At 40.2% G+C, this 15,819-nt stretch overlaps 2 protein-coding genes and 1 long non-coding RNA gene across 4 annotated transcripts in view; 2 read left to right on the top strand and 1 right to left on the bottom strand.

Annotated features, from left to right (window-relative positions):
* Window positions 1-15,819, top strand: part of LOC310765695 (uncharacterized protein) — a 557,351-nt gene that overhangs the window by 379,666 nt on the left and 161,866 nt on the right. The gene's annotated exons all lie outside the window — the stretch shown is intronic.
* Window positions 1-15,819, bottom strand: part of NEGR1 (neuronal growth regulator 1) — a 437,028-nt gene that overhangs the window by 309,617 nt on the left and 111,592 nt on the right. The gene's annotated exons all lie outside the window — the stretch shown is intronic.
* Window positions 9-1,657, top strand: LOC310764962. The gene is made up of 2 exons (XR_014549386.1): window positions 9-112; window positions 1,409-1,657. It is a non-coding gene; the product is annotated as an uncharacterized lncRNA (long non-coding RNA).

The raw sequence follows: 15,819 nt of genomic DNA, 5'->3' as shown, positions 1-15,819 counted from the left end.
AAAAAACAAAAAATGATGGATGGAGAGATGCTTCCAGGGTAGCAATTGAATTTTGAGCATGATAAAGGAGAAATTCACACCAGGTGGTAGTAGAAGGGAAGAACAGGAGAAGGTATGTTCAGGGCAGGGGCGGAGGAAGGGGGGCGGTATGGGTGGTCCGCTCCAGGTGTCATCACTGAGGGGAGTGACATTTGGTGTGCTGCTCGTCCGCGACTCCCAAGCCTAACCCGAGCAGTCGGGGGAAGGGGCGGAGCCACACTGCCTTGCCAGCTACCTTCCCCCCTCCCCTTTTATTTTGACAGCTCGGGGCAGGCTTGGGAGTCGTGGGCAGGCGGTGTGCCGTTGCCCCTCACTCCCGGGCTGCTTCTGGGGGGGAGGAAGCCTCCCCCGAGCTGTCAAAAGGAAGAGGGACGGCAAAGCGGCACAGCTCCCCACCACCACCCAGGAAACAGTCTGCCATAGGCAGCTGGCTCCATCCCCCCTGGGCAGCTCGCTCCGCACCCATGGGCGGCTTGCCCCCGGAACACTTGCTGCGGCACATCCCTTGGATGCTCGCCCCGCTCCTCTGGGATGCTTGCCCGGCCCCCATGGCCCCACCCCTGAGTGCACAGCATGTGCGCCACTCCAGGTGCCAGAGCAGCTAGTTCTGCCTCTGGTTCAGGGTTGTCCTGACTGGTTACTGACTCACTTGAGTACTTTATTTCAAGACACTGAACTCTCTTCTGCATTGGAGATACGGGCTAGCTGTGTATGTCATGTTTAAATACCCTTTTGGTCAATTCACTCCTGGTGCTTGGTGGTGTCTGCCTCTTGATTCCTTGTCCATGCAAACAATTTGTTTCCTACATGTGAAGCGGGGATTGTTAGCATTCACATCCACTTCCAAATTGGTTTCAAATCCAGTTATTCACAAAATGATAGTTTTGTTTTGATGCTAAGTAGGGCAGACAACACGGCTAAGTTTTAGTAAACGGAATTTACAGGCTGTTCACTTTGTAGTGAATGGGTGCAATCCAGCATTCTCTTTTATTTTTTAAAGTCAGTTATCATAGGCTTCAATAGGAAATAGTTTATACTCTGGGTTTCCTGCCAAAATCTACTCTACAAGTTAACTGAAACCAGGGAAATAAATTACTGTGCATTTTGCTTCTCCCCCCAAAAAATAAACGTGAGGAATCAGAAAGACACCATCTGTTAAAATAATTTTGTATTATTCGCATTGACAGCAATATACACAGGTCCCAGTTTCTGGGTTTGGCTTTGTTAGTGCATGCTCTCCATTGTTGAATAATCTAGTCTTGTATATATGGCTTATCCTTGCTATTTTAAGCACCCCTATCTATTTATTAAAGGGATTCATAATCATGTAACTAGCAATTGTTTGAAACATATGAAATCCACATTCCAGAGGCAGAATGAACACGGAATGAACAGCCTCATCTGGATGCTTGAACACAGAAGTGCTTCAGGGGACAAATAGTAACTGCTATGCCAGAACAATACAAAATTGCAGAGGTGCTACAATGAAATGAAAGTTAGATATGAATGTCAGTTATCTAGAGCAAGAACTTAATTGAGGGTTTCATAAGGTTGTGGGAAATGACATTTTACAAATGTTAGTGGTTAATATGATTAAAGTGTGAATATGGAAACTTGACCAGGTGTTTGGTTTTTTTGAATTTGCAAATAAAATTTATTATACCTTCATGAAGGTTTTGATAATAATTCCTGTTTCTGACTCCCACTATTTTTGAAATTCAATATACTATATGCAAAATGTGGCTGATTGAAATAGTTTTAATCCAATAATTCATCAACTGATTGACTTTGATTTAAAAATATTTCATTGTTTTAAGATAAGTAACTGAAACAGGGGTTATGTAGTCATGCGCTGTAGTATTATTTTGAATCAATAAATGTTTTAAACAAATAAAAAATGCTGAATAGGGTATATTCCAACTCATGACATGACTTTGCAGTTTGGATATTATATAACTAATGTGCTACCAATTTTGAAAGAAAGAAAAAAGACTTGTGGTGGGGGGGAGGAGTGAAGGAAAATGCAACCCTTGAGTAAACTGATGGGAAGTGTTGTTAAAGCCAGAATGATAAAGCATGGAGAAGAACAAGACTTGCTGAAGAAGAATCAATATGGTTTCTGCAGCAGCAAGTCCTGCCTCATCAATTTTTGGGGATGTTTTGAGATTTTCAACCAACATTGGGTAAAAAGAAAATCTATTATTACATACACACTGGTGAGAACTGAATGCTTTTGAATTATGGTGCTGGAGGAGACTCTTGAGAGTCCCATGGACTGCAAGAAGATCAAACCTATCCATTCTTAAGGAAATCAGCCCTGAGTGCTCACTGGAAGGACAGATCCTGAAGCTGAGGCTCCAGTACTTTGGCCACCTCATGAGAAGAGAAGACTCCCTGGAAAAGACCCTGATGCTGGGAAAGATTGAGGGCACAGGGAGAAGGGGATGACAGAGGACGAGATGGCTGGACAGTGTTCTCGAAACTACTAACATGAGTTTGACCAAACTGTGGGAGGCAGTGGAAGACGTGCCTGGCGTGCTCTGGTCCATGGGGTCACGAAGAGTCGGACATGACTAAACAACAACAACAAAACACAAAAAGAAACTTTGGGTAGTCGATAGCTTAGTAATATAGCAACATAAACGGGTAAATTCCAAACTAGGAATAGTTAGGAAAAGATCTGAAAATAAAATGGCCATGCCTTACACAAATCTATGTTGATGTGTATATGTGGCAATACATAATGTATGGGGCACACTGCCACTTGCTTAAAGGGGGGATTGGTCAAATAAATGGGGCATAGGTGGATGAATAGCTAATAGCCAGGTTAGCTAAACAGAACCCCCATATTCTGAAATTATATGCCACTCAATGCCAGTTTTGGGGGAAGCAGGCAGAGTGTGTAAAGAGAGGTATTACCTTTATGCCCTGCTTGAGGGCTTCCTGGAGGTATCTGATTCTACACCGTAAAACCAGGATATTGAACCAGATAAACCTTTGGTCTGCTCCAGCAGAGCTCTTATCCTCTTCAGCTTCAGTTGTTAGCATTTCGTCTTTTAGTTTTATGAAAAATGAATCAATTTCAATGCTTCTCCACATTAGTGAGTTTGTTTTATTTCTGTATGCCAACTGCAAATGCTCAGTTTTTAATATATAGGATGAATGAGTGACATTGCCAATATACTGTTGTACATAATTGTATTTTGGGGTGTCCATTTTAAATCAGTCCATTAAAGTAACAGATTTTATACATTAGTTTATCTTGAGCATGGGTTGCGATAGTACCCAAGGTAGGCAGCCGCTATCCATCATTGTCTTGGGTAAGTTCTGCAGCTGTTCAGTTTTCAGCCATATTCACTTAATATTTTGCTAAAGGCACTATCTTTCTCTTTAACAAGCTTAGCTAAGCTGTTACAAGCACATGGCAATTTCTGCTTGTTTCATATAATCTGATGGGATGAAATTCTTTTTACCTGCACTAGAAAATAATTGCTTGCCTATCTTACACAATATTCTCATATCTTATCCCATGTGGTTCGAACTGGGAGGGATTTTTCCCTGGTTTGCCTGCCTGAGCTCTGCAGTGTCTGCAGCTCTCTTTCCATCCATTTCAGAAGCTGGGAATTTCATTCTGATATAACCACAAGAGTATACATCACACACACACACACACACACACACACACACACACACACACACACACCTACTACTACTAGATGTTAAAACTTTCCTAGATGCTTAGATTTCTTCATATTTTGTTATATTATGACAGAGAACTGTTTAGAACTGGCTAAATAAGCTACCAAGCTCCTAAAATATATGTGGAATGTATAGTTTCTGTTCATCCTGGAAGTGCACTAAAAAGGGATCCTAGCATTTGAGTTGGGTAGAGGGTTCAAGTTGCTGGGGGAAAAAAATCTTAAAATACTTTACAAACTCATGCGAGTCTGAATCAGCCCTTGCAATTAGTCACAAAATGACATAATAACATTAGAAGAGCTTGCTGAATGAGGTCAATGACCCATCTAGCAGGACCAGAGTACAAGAGCACTCCTCCCTCCTGTGGTTTCAGGCAACAGGTTTTCAGAAGCATTACTGCCTCTGGCCATGGACGCAAAGGATAGCCATCACAGCCAGTAACCATTGAGAGCCTTTTCCTCCATAAATATATCCCTGTTGTTCCATCCACTTTCAATGCAAAGGGTAGAAAGCAGGGAAGGTAGAAAAGGGCATCTTATATTTGTGAGTGTGGGATAGATCCATCTCACTACCCAGGCAGGCAGGCTAACTTGCCTAGCCTACTCTAGAAATTGAAATAAAGCTACTTAGCAAACTTAGAAGCACAATTTCCTGCCAGAAGCACAATAGGACCTGAAGTTTGAAAATACATATTGAAGTTCTGGAATCATCAGAGATGACTGCTCTGCCTCCCTCTCTGACCTATCCATTCCACTGACAACAACTCTTCATGAATATATAATTTTTTTATAGCAAAAGGCAAGGATCATCATTCTTTGTTTGCAATCATTCCATATGATCATGACCTTGAGCACTGGTGCCAACTCTATAGGGTTGAGGTGTCTTCGACCCCTCAGGATCTGTGGGGAGGGGGCCAGGCCCCCTCAATGTTGAGGTGGTGGAGGAGGCCAAGTGTGGAGCCAAGAGCAGTGTGGTTCAATGGCCGGCTCCTCCTGAGAATATGAGAGGAGGAGCCACCGGCTATTGAAGCTGTGCCATGTTGGACTCCTCCCGATGTCACACAACATGCATGATGTCACACACACTCAATATGCCCTGGGCCCACTCAATCTTGGGCACAAGTTGGTACCTCTGCCCTTGAGATCTTCTGAGGACTTGCAGCAAAAGATGACAAAACCCAGCTGTACAATAAATATACAAGTAATTTTTTTAAAGTTTTTTTAAAAAAAAATTAAAAAGATTTTAAATGATTTTAAAAGATTGTACCCCTCCCTCCTTATGCTGGTCTACGACTGTAATAAAGTGTTGTTGTTGCACAACAATGTCTGAGTTGCAGTCTCTCAGGCTGACATACATATGGATTGTGTAATTAGCCTGGTAAGCACAATGGGAGAGACTCAATGGGAGAAAACACATTTAGAGAAACTAACAAGTACTTGTAGGATACCCAGAAATGCAGCACACATTCCTAAATGGGCTCTCTCTGCACTTAGTAGGACTGGTTCTATGCTGTTTGTGTCTACATCTATTGGAAATTCTCTTTGGTGTTATTATCACAGTATGAAAACAACCTCTTGGGCTGTATACACTTTCACACAAGCACTATGAGCATTGTATTAAAGGCAAGAAGTCAAATAGCCTATGATGATTGAAGGAAACCCTTCATATTATATTTGGCATATGTTTGAAGGATATAGTAATGAAAATTTAGCAACAAGCAGAACAGAATGGGCGTTAAATGGCGTTATGGAGGAAAGGCGAGCCAGCTAGTATCCTAATATCATTGCTTTTAAGTGAGAAACCCTGGAAGATTTGGGCAGAAAGTTGCCACACAACGTTCTCCTTCTCATCTTCAGCAGAAACATCTGAAACTTGATAAACCAATGACTTTAAGAAAATGCCATTTTCATTGCATTCCTTGCATATTTTGATGCTTTTGTTACAGCCTTTAAAATACACATAAGGATTGCTCCCATACTAGAAGCACTGACAGCTGGTGACTGCAAATGGGCATCTGCAGTAGATATTTCACTTTTGGGAGTGGGGACTTGCACATACCTTTACCGGGTCTGAAGCATCTGATCTGATGGAAGAGAAAGTGACGCAGTGAAGAGCACTTTCCCTTCCTTGGACAAGTTCAATTATTTATGCCCCCCCCCCGCCCCGCTCCAAGAGTCAGAGCTTAGCTATAAGGGGTTTCACACAAGTTCTTACGTTACTCTCTCATGACAACTTGATCTGTGATCACCTCCATCTATAAAGGCAGCAAATCCACAAACAATGGTTTAATATGGGATGGCACTTTGCACCAAATCCTTGATGGTGGAAAGAAATGTGAAACATCTCTGGCCTTCAGGGTCAAGACCAGGAGTAGAACTTACTCTTCCCATTCTGCAATGTTTCTACAGCTAATGTTAGGATTCTTGCTCCGTGTTTGGAGTCATGGGATTGTTGTCTATCACATGACGGTGTATGTTTTCATTCCACAGTGTGGGAAGTGACGGAGACAGGATGTTTTGTACTACTGTGTTCCGGAATGTAGGACTATTGTCCTTTGTTTCTTTCTCTTTGCTGTCTAATGTGAAAGAGGAAGGAGCTAAGTCAGAATTCTCCAAGTGTATTATAGGTAAATAAACGTAGATTAGCCAAATTGCTGAGCTATTGAGTCTTGTTACTTGAACCACCAATACTCTGAAGGATCCCTAAGCATGCTAATGCCTTTTGGTATCAGTCGTTGTGATGTTCAGGCTGGAGAAAGCTTTTGAAGCTCCTGAATGACCGACCAGGAGGGAGAGAACATGCCAGTTGGGCATGTGTCTCTACCAGGGTCCTACATGAAAGTAGGACGATATCCTAACAGCTAATACATAACTTACTGGACGACTTTCATTGTTCCCATGGTACTGGATGATCCCAAAAGCATAGGCAGGAAGAAAGGCAAGAGTAGAACCTGTGGCATCATTCAGGCTCACAGTTGTTGAAAAAGCAGAGGGAGGAAGAGATATACTGTACTTTTTATTATGAGATGGAAACAGCCAGGAGCAACTCCAGACAGAGATAGTAGCAAGTGAAGAATCCTGAGAAGCTCTCCAGGGTCCAAGATCATTCTTTTTCATGGAAAGGAAGGAAGTACAACCTGCTTTCTTCATTCCTATACACTGCCTTGCAGTTTTTGCTCCCTTTTCATTCCTCTGTTCCTTCTATTTTCATTTTCTCCCTTCTCCCCAATTACCAGCGATCTTTAAAAAGAAAACTTCTGAAATGTAAACTGGAAAGGAACCGATAATATCCAGGAAAGGGAGTAAGAATGAAATGCTTTACCCTTTAACTGTTCTTGCTTTAGGGAACAAACTGTACTCTGCATAATATTGGCATAAATCCAGATTAACTTTATTGAGTTTAATGGAGTTACTTTTGTTTAAGTGTGATAAGCATCTGGCCTTCTGACAAATGCCTCCCATTTTAGACCTAAATTTATCAATTTTCTTTTGCAAACAAAGATGGTGTTATCCTAGTCTGCCAACTGCAAAGTCTATATTTTAAATATATAGATTGCAAATGCAGATAGGTGAAACCATGGTTACAGAAGATATTATCTATGCTAAGGAATGCAGCACTAAATAAGTGGCAGACTTCTGTTTTTATCAGGAACAGACAAAGCATGCAAGCAAGAAGTGATATGGATTTGGGGTGCATGTAAAATGGCTCCAATGTAAAATATCCCCTCTCAGACATCACTACTTTGCACATAGCTTTTAAAATTGTGTCACGCCTACAAAACAGTTTGTGTTGTGGGACATTCTGGCAAGGGAGGGGAATGTTTTAACATGCTGTTCTCTGAACTGTGGTCCAAAATAAGCACAGTTGACAAGTATGATAGTACCACAGATATACTGCACCACACTACAATGGGACACTGAAGAACCTCTACCGGTTGAGTTAAAACATCCCTTCGCTCAATATTATTCTATTCATTTATTGCTTTTTCTCACACTTATATCTTGATTTTCTTCCATCATGGATCCATGTGGCATACATGTGGTTCCCAGGTGGTCTCCAATCCAGGCACAGACCAGGGCTAGACTTTCTTAGGTTCAGCAAAGTGGTGGCTTCATGTGCCTTCAGACCATAACCTGGATAATCTAAAAGTAATCTTCTTGTTTGGCCTTCCTTGACCTGGAGCTGTTAATGGTTTGGACCAACTACCACACAGCATGGCTAATCGTCAGGGATTATGGGAATTGTACAAAAAATATCTAGAGGGTAACATATTGGAGAAGCCTGTTCTAGAACACCCCTTGTTCCTTTTCAAAATGGAATTGATTGGACAGAATAAGTTAATTTCAAATATGATATGAAGGCTTTCCAAAAAAGGATAAGTTATAAACCCTTGGGCAGGAACTCTTTTTGATATTCTAATAGTATCACTGCTGTACAGGGTAACTGTACAGTACTACAAATAGTAGTATGGTCACTCATATGTCAGACCAAGCCCTTGCAGTAGACTATTTAAGACAGGCATGAATTGACCCAAATTCCAGATGTAGTTTCCTTCTGATATATTTTCATGCCGAGTTTCTCTGAGGGGTGATCTAGCGATGTTGATGTATTAATTTAACCAACTGACGTGTGCTTTATTTTATATTTCTTTTATGGGTGAAATTATTTTGCTTTTATGCTATTAACCACCATGCTATTTTTTTTAACATTGACAGTACAAATAAATGCATAAAACTCTTTTCAAAACTCTGGAAACTCTGTCCTGCGGGTCAAATTTGACCCACCAAGGGGTCCCAGTTTGGCCTGTGAGGATATTCTCCCCAAACCATGCCCACCCACCCCACATGATGTCAGGTGGCAGGCAGGAACCAATGTGGCCACAAACAATTGAGAGTTTAAAGTGAGATCCTAATTGTTCATTTGCTGGCACAAAATGCACATCCACTAGTCACCAGCAGAACTATTTTCCTCCATTTTAGCAGTGGTTTCAGTGCTATCTGCTTTGTGCTACTGAAGCAAGCTCTCACCCAACCATCAAGCCTAAGAAAGGCACAAATTAAACCATTCATACTAAGCAATTGCACATGCCAAACAAGGGGAGTTCTTTTTTAAAAAAAAATTACAGCTAAAAACAAACAATTTTTTGCAATCTTGAATGTGTTCAACATTTGTTTAAGAGCTACCACTTTATTCATATTTCTTCTTTCCTTATGTAGGGGGGAAGCAGTGTAATTAAATGGATATCACTGACCTCACTTGTTTACCAAAGCATATTTTTTATTGATTACACAATTGGATTTAGTTCTTAGAAAATTATGCTAAAATTGAAACCATTATCTAAGTCAGAAAGACAGCCAAAATCATAACCATCTGGCTTTATTTTTTTAAAAGGCAAATTTAAATATTTTGATATATATGTGCACATTAGAACTCCAAGTAAAATACTGTTCACTTAATTGCCACTTTCTATGGTATCAATTTATTAAGAACTGCTACATTTCAAGCTGTTTAGGGTGCTCTGAATAAGTCAATGCAATCTATAAATTAGCAAAGAAGTGTCTCACTCAGGGCATAGCAAAGATAAGGATGCATTTCAAATGAATGCTAAACACATCATAGGTTGATCTATTTTGATGATCATATTAAGGAACATTTAATTATGAATGCTATGTGAGAGTGCCTTTTAAAAACAACGGTTCAAAGTCAGCTCAGTGAAAGGCATGATTGGAATCTTCAGCCCACTAGAGACCAAACTGAAGAGTAGTGATGAGCAATACATATTTTATATTTCCAATCCACTGGAATATGGAGTATAAAAATCACCCTGACTTTGTTCACACAGTATTCCTGTGTCCCTCAAAGGCACCAGTGGGAATCTTGGAAGACAGTAGTGACCTCCTTTAATCCATTTCTGTGCTGTTTTATATATAGTGCTGATAATATCCAATTACTTCCTTTAACCTTTAACCACAAGTAACACTTTCGAAAATGTGTGGTGCAAGAACTGCTTGCTTCAAGTCAAGGCTAGCAACATGTAGATGCTGGATAGGCCTCAGTTTCACACATTATCATGTTTGAACAACCATATTACATAGCAATAAAAATGTTATGGACTGATAGACTATGGAACTTGTGCAGCAGCTGCTATAAATGGAGAGAAGTGGTGGAGAAGAAAGGATGAGTAAACTACAGGCCTTGTAAAGAAAGAGTCTGGGCCTGTCCTGATATAGCTCTCTGGTGAATATTGGAGAAGCCTGGTGTTCCAGATGCACCCATTTTGGCAGCACAAGCTTGATGAGGCAGCAAGAATTGGCAGCTAATTTTCAGGAGGATCCAACAGCCCTTGCACCAGCGTGTCAATGATTTGGGATTTACATCAAAGGCTGTTAGGTTGCCCTGTTGGTTACTGTGTAGCAGATAAGAACTACTGAGTCCTACAGAGAAACCACCACTGATACAAACTGTAACCAAGGAGCAAAGCATGCTCTGTGTTCACTTGACTTTTATGTGTGTATGTGTGTGTGTGTGGAGTAGGTGGGTCCGACAGAAAATTTGCCTCTTCCACCTGCAACTTCCACAATAATAGTTACACTGTTTCCAAAAGAGATGGGGAACCTGTTGCCCTCCCATCACCCCCAATCATTGGCCATGCTGGATGGAATTCATAAGAGTTGGAATCCAAGAACATCTGGAAGGCCACATATTTCTCATCCCTGGTAAGACTTAGGGCCTAGTATTAAACCTTTTCTTAGATGTAGCACTTTAGACTACAGTTGGGAGGGGGGGACCCTCACACTTTCTTCCATACCAAAATATATCCACGCAAAAAACCTAACGTTAAGAAGGAAGGGGTTTTCCCTGATGTGTAGGCATCTTCCCCCATCACGGTCCAAGGGAGAGAATGAAATGAAGAAAAATAATCTCTCAGGGAAAGAAAAAGCAAGTCCCAGATCTCTGTCTGATAAATATTTGGCTTTTTCCTAAAATGAAATTCAAAGCAGCAACCTTGGCTATTTCCCCAGATGTCTTCATATTGTTTTAAAAAAATAATAAAGATGGTTTGAAAACTTTTATTTTATATATTCACCCATGACTGAAGTTATTGCTTGAAGTAGATAACACTGCTTGTTTAATTAGATATTTATCTTCTTAACTAGCCGTTCTAAGGGCATGAATTGGCTTTCCAGTGTTCACAAAAATTAAGATTTTTATAACAGATGAACCTTGGCTGAGCATATCGCCAAAGGGTACAAACTTATTACATTTGTGGTGCAAAACAATTACCCTCTAAACCTTGCCATGTCAATCTTTTCCCAGTAGTGCTCTGATCCTAAACACGTTTGCTGGAAATCAAGTTCCACAGATTTCGAACAAACTTGGTTCTAGTCAAAGCATACAATTTGTAACCTAGCAAAAAATAGAAGCAGAGAAACATCCATGCATTTTACATCTAATTTTAACAATCTTTTTTATTATTTTCTTCTTTAAAAGTGTTAACAATGATAAACTCTTGCTTTATTGATGTCACTTTGAATGGTGAATGAATGCATTTCTTTTATTATAAGAAAGTTATGCTCTAGGCATTGCATGAACAATAAATGAGGCAAAAATGAAAATAAATTACAAATCCATTCCCTACTCCCAAACAACCTCACATATTCAGCTATCTGTAAAGTGTATGAGAGAAATATTTCCACACTTCTGGTGCCCATCAAGAGTTGTTTTTTCTCTGAGGTCACACCATAATGGCTTGCCCAGTACCATCTGCAAGTGCCTGACTGCAAAGCTCTTCAAAGCCATAGGTCTGCCCTCCCCTACCTGGTGCCCTCCAGATGTTTTTGATTACAATTCCAATAATACACCGCTACTGGGCATGCAAGCTCAGGCTAATGGGATTTGTAGTACAAAACATATGGAGGGCAACAGTTTGAGCAAGGCTGCCTTCAGTAGAAGTATGTCCCAGCTTTCTGAACTGTTTTACAAGAAGATGCTAAGGTGTGAAATCTGGGAACTGCTGCATGCAAAGCATGTCCTCTACCACTGACCTAAATCTCAACAGGAAGTGAACTGGTCATGATAACAGAATCCTCCACTTTCAGACCACTTTCCTATCCAGTTGGGAAAATGAGATCCAGAGTCCAATAACATGTCTGGACAGCCCCTTGATTGTCACAATGGCAATAGCCTAGGTGCCAAGTCACCCTGGCATTGAAACCAAAGTTTCCTCAGACAATTATCATGAAAGTCCTGATCATATCTGAGACCACCTTCTTCACCTCAGGGAAGCAGACTGGAGAGCAGCAGAGAAAGCAGAATCTCTAATCTGCTCCAAGTTCCCAAAACAAGACAAAAACAGTCAAGAGTGGCACTTAAATAGACTAGAAGTATGAATAACAAGTATGTATAGACCAAGGCGACCCCCACCTCAGCCCAACACACAAGACTATTTTGGTATTGAACTTAGTTCTTAAATGGACACAATTGGAACAACTCCAGAAAGGCATGTGGATGGACATAAATTCAAAATATTCTATAATCTTGTCCAGTGCTTTTTTTGTTTTTTTGTTTTTTAAAAAAGTCTAGGGGTACTCTCCTCCTACTCACTTTTCCTACTCACACTGAAATACTGCCTCTCAATGAGGTCAAACTTTGATTCACAAAATGTTTAGGGGTATGTGTATCCCTGCATCCCCCCAGAAAAAAAGCACTGGCCGTCGAATTGTTGGTTGGTATATATTTTGTAGTTCAAGTACATTTCCTGCTTTTAAAGTACCATTATTGTACCCAATTTTCAATAAATTGTAAGTTCTAATTTTTGTTTCATGTAGCATAATTTCATTTATTTATTTATTGGCAAAGGAGAAAAGAAATGAGCTAGCATTGGCTTGTTAATGTAATTATAATAATTTCAGTGTTTATCTGTCATGAACTGGGGATATTAGTTTATCTTTCCATTTTTAGTGCTTTGTTTCTAAAGAGCAACTTACTGCTCCAGGCAGATGAAGCAAACTGACGTTTAAGGGGTTTTATTGGTAGGATCCAGAGGACATTCTGCTTGAGCAGATGGCAATGCAACTCATGCAAGAAGGTCTCCCATTTCCGTCAATTCTCCCTCTAGGAATAGCCCTTCATGACACACCCCATTCATTCCACATTGGCTTTGTGGAGATAGGAGGGGATTTCCAACATAAAGGATGTGACAGAAACTTCCCTTGTGGAAACATAACTCTCAGTATCCCTTTTACATATTTTTACTCAACAGAATAATAATACAGAAAAGAACTATATTATTCATTATTACACTCATTAAATGAAAGCTTATCTTAACTGTGACTGAGTGTAATAGCTTTCATGTGAAGACTTCAGAAATATGCCCTGCCGTATTTAAAGAATGACACCAGAAGTTTTGTCCAACCAACCAGATGTTTTGTGCTTCGCTACTATGGGCAGGACCATAGATCATACAGAACAGGTGTGGGGAACCTTTGAACATCCAGTTATTTCTGAACAACAGCTCCCATTAGCCCTGGATAGCATGGGAGTTTTTGTTCAGTGGGTCCCGTGGGTCCCAGGCTCAAGTCTTGGCATATCCATGTATTATCCATTTTTGACTGGCCCTTTCTAATCCCTAACTCCCAGCATTATACAGTAATGGTGTAACAGGGTGGCAACAAGAGAACGGGCCTTTTCTGTGGTGGCGCCCCAATTTTTGAATACTAATCTTCCAAGAGAGGCTTACCTGGTACCATCACTACATGTCTTTAGGTGCCAGGCAAAAACATTCCACCTTACCTAGGACTATAGCTATTAAATTACCTATGGTCAGTGAATGTGTGGGAGAGTGGATTGTTATTATAACTATTTTATTATTAGGTTGTCTGTCATTATGTTTTATATTATGTTTTTATTTTGTGTTCATCACTGATGTACTGTATTGTATTTTTAATATTTGTACACTGCCCTGGGATCTTCTGATAAGGGGTGGTATAATAATAATAATAATAATAATAATAATAATAATAATAATAATAAAGATGATGATGATGATGCAAGGGTAGGCCTTTTGAATATGTCTGCAGTTGTACACTTCTCTGAAAAATTAGAAAATACAATAAGAATGGTAGACTAATATACTCCAGCCACCACTTTGCAGGAGGGCTCAGTTGTGCAAATAGTACTCTGAGATACTGTCAGTGCTCTGAAAAAGAGAACATTGCCAAGATTTTGGAAGGGAGCAAAACGTAAGTGAAGAACTGCAAATGTGTTGTAAATAGGAATCAGACCAGAGCCATAAATTAGATAACCTGCTGTTTAGACATCTCTTTCTCTCCTCAGAAAGATATTGCAATGGTTTCACATTGTTTAAGATGTCTAAAAGTTTGTGCTTGTTAAAATATATTGCTGTTTGTGGTTATCAAATAATCCTTAACATGAACATGTATCGTTAAAATACCTTAATGCTTTCCTACTGCTCCCTCCTCCTAACTTGCTAGAGCCATCTGGATTTGTTTTCACTGACGAATTAGTTGCCCTGCAGGCACTTGAGGCAGGGCAAGGTGCTTGATTGTGGTTTGCAAGTGGCCAATCTGCTAGGGATACTAAGGCTGCCATCCTATATGCCCTTCCTTGGAAGTAAGACCTGTTGATCTCAGCTGGAGTTACTTTGGAGTAGACTTTCTAAGATTTTCTACACAATATCCCCATCTCTGTACAGGGAACTCCTTTCAAGTCCCTTATACCTAAAGGTATAAAATAAACTCTCTTACTTTTAAAAGACATCTGAAGGCAGCCCTTTTTTAGGGAAGCTTTTAATGTTTAATGTTGTATTGTGTTTTTAATATTCAGTTGGGAGCCACCCAGAGTGGCTGGGGAAACCCAGTCGGATGGGCGGGGCATAAATAATAATAATAATAATAATAATAATAATAATAATAATAATTCAAACAGGACCAAATATTCTCCCAAGGTAATAATTGTGGCTTCAAGATTAATTAAAATAAAATAATTACAATTATGGATTAAATCAGCAATGATACACTACCAAAACCACTCATCTTAGTCTACATCTTCATCGAATGGTCAGCCTAATAATCAACATTAGTGAAAATAAATTTGCTATGAATCTAAGCCATTGAACCGGCTACATGAAGAAATTTGTCATTTATCAGGAGACCAAAAGATAAGCAAACAATTTCATCATGACGTCCAAATCCAAAGCTGCAACCAGTTTTTAGTCTGGGTACCTCAGAAAGGCTACAGAAAAACACCCCACTACCCACCACCAAGGAATGTGTTATGTGATTTGGATAGAGCCATACAATCGTAGATGTTCATAGATTTTCAACATAATATCACCATCTCCGTCATAGCTGTCAACTTTTCCCTTTTCTTGTGAGGAATCCTATTCGGAATAAGGGAATTTAAAAGGGAAACGTTGACAGCTATGATCTCCGTACAGGGAGCTCCTTTCAAGTCCCTTATACCTAAAGGGCTCAAGTGACTATGGAGAGCAGGAATCTCAGCTAAAACATTCATGACCATGACAGATGGCCACATAACCTCTGCTTAAAAACCTCCAACGTAGGAGAGTCTACAACCTCCTGAGCAGAATGAAAGCTACCTAGGACATAAGAAGCTGCCTTATACAGATTCTGACCATTTATCCATCTAGCTGTGTATTGTCCGAAAACTGACTGGCAGTGGCTCTCCAGGGTTTCAGGCAGGTTTCTGTCCAAACCCACCTGGATATGCTGAGGACTGAACCTTGAACCTTCTGCATGCAAAGCAGATGCTGTACTGCTAAGCTACTGACTGTTCCCCACCTGAACAAACTATGCCAGTGCAAATTCACCGACAGAATGTGCCACAGCAGAAGCACAAGGAGACACTCTAATGGATGAGCACACGCCAACAGTAGCTCCTTACAATTAGGATTACAGGATCAGTCAGTGCTTCACATCAGATATGAACACATATATAATGGACTGTAGCACGTATTTTAGCATTTGACTTGTTGCTGCGTTTGTTTCACTTGCTTGCATGCTTCTCATTGCTGAGTAAAATGACACTGACATTAAATAA

The sequence above is a fragment of the Podarcis filfolensis genome (assembly GCF_964270895.1).
Source record: "Podarcis filfolensis genome assembly, chromosome: 6".
NCBI lineage: Eukaryota > Metazoa > Chordata > Lepidosauria > Squamata > Lacertidae > Podarcis > Podarcis filfolensis.
Note: the sequence above shows the minus strand (reverse complement) of the source record. Positions and strands in the feature narration are given on the sequence as shown.